General features: G+C 36.1%; 1 long non-coding RNA gene across 1 annotated transcript; it reads right to left on the bottom strand.

Annotated features, from left to right (window-relative positions):
• Positions 1 to 389: 389 nt before the first annotated feature.
• On the bottom strand, positions 390 to 4,526 carry LOC122157058. Its single transcript, XR_006167764.1, has 3 exons — positions 4,455 to 4,526; positions 2,657 to 2,757; positions 390 to 2,194 (listed from the first exon to the last, which is right to left on the bottom strand). It is a non-coding gene; the product is annotated as an uncharacterized LOC122157058 (long non-coding RNA).
• Between the last annotated feature and the right edge of the window lie 308 nt (positions 4,527 to 4,834).

Genomic DNA, 4,834 nt, shown 5'->3' with positions numbered 1-4,834 from the left:
GGCTGGATGGGGGGCCACCTGGTGTAGTAGCAGATCTGGAGGTTGGTGGCCCTGACTGTGGCAGCAGGTTGAAACTTGATGATCCTCTATTCCAACTTGAGCCATTCTATGATTCAGTGATTTTATGATTCTATTTTAATATATTTTTCTATTTATTTATTTTAATATGTTGGGGGACTTGGATTGTTGGGTTGATTGTGGGTTTGTTTTCTTTAGATTATTTTGAAAACCCTTTGTTATACCCCTTCCTTGTTTCTGACTTCACTGTCATTAAACACAGAGAGCTTCATATTAGATACCAGGAAGTTACACTTTTCAAGGTTTTCCAAACAGTAGACTTATTGTAATGTCATTCATTAACCGGTCACATGAGCTGTTAAAAGCCCACTTTCTATTTACACAGAACTGCTCCTCCCAAGCAGGGCTTTGAGAACCCTTAACTTCACCCTAGCTATGGCTGTATAGAATAAGTATGTGTTGTTTATATCCGTTAAATGCAAGGCTATTAAGTAAAGAACACAACTCTAAGTATATTCATTAACATAAACCAAATGTTGACATTTATATCACTGAGGTCTTAAAGATACAGCTTTAAGATTGGTAAGTAATAATACTATGAAATAACGACAATACATTATATAAACTTTTATCCTTTGGGAATTATTTTTTTTACATATTTTATATAATGTATTTGTTGCTGTGACTTATGACAACATCCAGATAGCACACCTAACAACATAACAGACAACATACTGTTTTTTAATGCAAATCAGGAGTATGTGATCCAAGGACTCTCAGCATTTTCTTTCAAGTCTATGCTAGTTTCTTACCTTTCAAAAGAATGTTGTCAACTTTTCTAAAGTTTATTCAGATTTCTTATTCTTCAATTGCATTTTTTTGTTGCTTTGGTTACATGGTTGCCATGCAAAGAATTGCAGTACTTTTTCTGTGCTGTCTTTGCCAATTCATGAAAATTGTACAGTTGTATTTGGTTTATCCAAATCTATTTTATGGTGATTGCAATGGTAATAAATACAGGTAAAAATGTTCTGTTTAAATGCATTAATCAGTAAAGGAAAACTGAAATTTTATTCATAGCCATAGGAAATAATTAATATTATTGTTATGATTAGAAAATCCCCTGAAGGCACTATTTACCAGGCCTTTTGTAGATAATTAAGACTATTGTTTTGCTTTCATTAGTGCAATTGTTTGTATAAAGACTACTGTGCTGCTGCTGCCCTGCATGCCTGATTTTGTGCTCAGTTTGCTTCTGATGTAGTAGATTTATCTGTTACATACTACAGATTTGGGAGATTTCACAGCACTAATTTTCACATTTGTTAAAGAAAGTACCGGTGCTGCTACTGATCCAAAGCTCATACTTCTGTCTCTTCTCAGAAAGAAGACACAGTTTATAGCAACATAGCAGTAACTGCAATATTATGGCAGTAAAGGCATTTTCATTACCTTTTGAAGTGTAATAATCTGAGACTGTTCTAATCTAATAAACTCGTTTCTGTGGAAAGATGTCCAAATGAGTGTGAATGCAGACAAGATAGTTAGCAACTTCCTCAGAAATTCAGTTCAGTTTTAAAGGTGCACTAAGAAAGTGAGAAGATGAGCAATCAAAATAGTGAGACTGGATACTTTAAAATCTTGCAAATTCTTGTTTCTCAGAGCTCCCCACCAGAGTCACCATAAATTAAATAATTGATAGAGGGAATCAATTTAAAACACCAGCTGCTCTGCTTGTGATGGCTTAACTACCTTTTTTTTTTTTTCTTTTCTTGTTTATGAAGAGTCTTTTTGACAGCAAAATTTGTGTCCTGATGCATTCAGTCTTTTTTATTAAAACAAATTCCTTTCCTTGAAGAATACTTAGTCTACTTGGTTTTACTCTAGTGGTGCTGAACCCACAGAAGTACATTTGCTCCCAGGCATGCAGAAGGAGTCAGTTATACCAGCAAAGAATTAGAGAGAGAGAGAGGCATTAAGTTGTGTTTAAAATTTCCATTTCTATAGTCACAGAGAATCATGGAACATGCCAGGTGAAAATCATCTCCAGCCTTTTATGGAAATTGAAACCTTGATGAGATTCTTCAATACCCAGTCCAGTTGCATCTTGAAAACCTCCAGTAATGCAGATTCCAGACTCTACTGGGGAGGTGGTTACAATGCTTGATAGTTTTTACTGTAAAAATAAATTAATACATAAATACACACACACACACACACACACACACACACACACACATATAAAGATGAAATCTCTCTCAGTGCAACTTACCTTGTACCCATTGCCTCTTGTTGTGCGTAGGAGAAAGCATTGAATAATTTTGCCACATTAATATTATGTCTTATGTAACTGTCTATAAATGAGATGAAGGAAGGGATAGATGGTCAGAAAAGGAATGTTAATTAAGCCGCTCAGAGACAGATCATAACTCTCCATGCAGTGGAAACGAGGGGAGTCCAAGTCACCTGCCTTCCTGGCTGATGCATTATTGACAGGAATGTAGCATCTGTGGTGGAAGTTCACCTTCCTGCATTAGCACAGATGCATTTATCACAGTGATCGCAGCAAAATGCAAGCTATCATCTTTGACTATTACTATATATGAAGATGGGTGTTTTGTGGAAGAAAAGAGCCTACCTGTGCAACCTATTTTAGGATACTTGCTCTAGCAGAGGAGTTGAACTCGATGATCTCTTGCGGTCCCTTCCATCCCCTGCAATTCTGTGATTCTGTGAATCCTTAAATCCAAAAATAGGTAGGTAAACAGAGGAAGAAAGAGTAAGGAAAAGCGATCTCTGTTTCACTCAACTAGACTTTTAATCATCTTTATAAATGTTAACAACACTTTCTATCTAGTCTTGTTTTGGAAGTGCTTAGGATACAACATTTTGGAAATCAGCTTTGAAGATTAACAGGGAGATATCAGTAACAATCCACTCATGTTACTTTAACTTACGTTTTTTAAAAAACTTCAGCATTTCTTTGAAGTCAATAATCCATAACATTGCCCCTCTTCTGCTGCTTTTTATTTCTTCTCTACCGAGTAATCAACAGCCTGTCTGGGTTACCTTGCAAATCCTATCCTGTCATGTCACATGAGCTTTTTCAAGAGACTAAGAATTCTAGATTTGGCCAAAGGTTGTATCCTTTATCTGTAGTCCTTTGTCTTAACACAAATACGTGGGATACGTTGTAGCCAGAGCGAGCTGAGCTACAGAGCAAACTGGAACAACTGTGAGGTTTTACACTTGCTAAGATTTTACGGGAGATTATGCAAAGATTCTTGCAGGAGTCCAACCTGAGTTTTACAAAGCCAAAAGTTTGCTTTAGTAGGATTGTTCCTGTAGAAAGGTGTTTTTTGGTGGAGTTCAGTGAAGCAGCATAAACTCTTGGGAATGTTGGTAAAGTGGGCTTGTTGAGAACTGCACTGACAGCTATACGGACTGTGTTGTGACCGGCATGGTTGAGGTGTATACAGATGATGGAGTCGAGCGCTTCAGTTTACATTTTAGCAAGTCAGTGGCAATTAATGAAATACCAATTGCATTTCACTTTAATGCAGTTTGGCTGAAAAGGTGAATGTGCTTTTAGCTTGCACTGTTTTGCTGTTACACTTGTAATTGCCAGGCTTTTTTTTTTTTTTTTTTTTTTTAATTTTTTTCTGTGGCCCTAAAAACTCAAAACAAATTGTTGTATTGATCTGATGAGCTAGATAGGTATGTCTAATAGAACAAGCTGTACTTAAAGGTTTGGTGTCTGAATAATATACCTTTCATTTTCTGTTTTGCTCCTGTGGAAACACTGTTTAGGTTGTACAGCTAATTTCAAAGCCTCCTACTGCTATCAGAAGATAGGAACAAATCCTGTCAAGGAATGTACACTGTACTGAAGGCCCGGAGTGGCTGTTGAGGTGTTAATGTGCTTCTGTGAGTCCCCAGATGCTACAAAATATCCTTTAGAATTAAGCTGGGAGGGAGGAGGAGAGAACATTAAAAAGCAAAAGATTCAATTCTGTACAAAATTAAGCTGCCAGAACAGACGAGCATGCTCCTAGCCCAGGGCTATGTATGTAAGGTCTACCTATGTGTATTTTTTTATTCCAAGCTCATTGGCACTGCAGATCCAGTAGAGCAAGGGGAGTAAGACCACAACAGTGGTTTCTTACAGGTGATAAACTAGTATAAAAACACTGCTGCTGCACTCCAGGTATCTTCCCAATGGGGGGGCATGGTATGTCTGCAGTTTTCTTCTATGAGAGAAGCCATTTGTTTGGCTTCAATTAGAGCTAAGTTATTTTAGCACAGAAGAACATTTTTATGTTCTTATTATTAATTATATTTTATTTTTACTCATTTTTACTTTTTAAGGAAGAGGAGAAATTAAGGAAATTCTAAAGATGATTCATCATAGGAAAACTAGAACAGTTTTAACTTACCTCGTTTTCTTTTGGATACTACTTTCTGTAATAGTTAAGTCTGGATTATTTGTATTTCCACTCGTGTCAGTGCACAGAAACTAATAAGTACATACAAAGTGAGATACAAGATTACATTTCAATAAGTAACTTATTGTACATGTGACAATCATCATCAGCAATTAACCTATTAGTGAAAATCCAAAGGACAACTCATAATTTTGTATATAGGAGCCATGTGTCTCTGTACAGGCTTATAAACTTCTTTGATCAGAGTAGAAGTTTTCTTGTATTTAACCAAAATACAAGTGTTTCTCATTTGAAAAATGCTTATGCAAAATTATGATTGCCTTTATTTCTGTAGTTATATCTGACTAGAACATCTAGTTTCACTTGAAGTC

The sequence above is a fragment of the Centrocercus urophasianus genome, unplaced genomic scaffold (genome assembly GCF_019232065.1).
Source record: "Centrocercus urophasianus isolate 14NV4802_14NV808 unplaced genomic scaffold, USGS_Curo_1.0 seq_13, whole genome shotgun sequence".
Lineage (NCBI taxonomy): Eukaryota > Metazoa > Chordata > Aves > Galliformes > Phasianidae > Centrocercus > Centrocercus urophasianus.
This window is presented reverse-complemented; position numbering and strand designations above follow the sequence as displayed.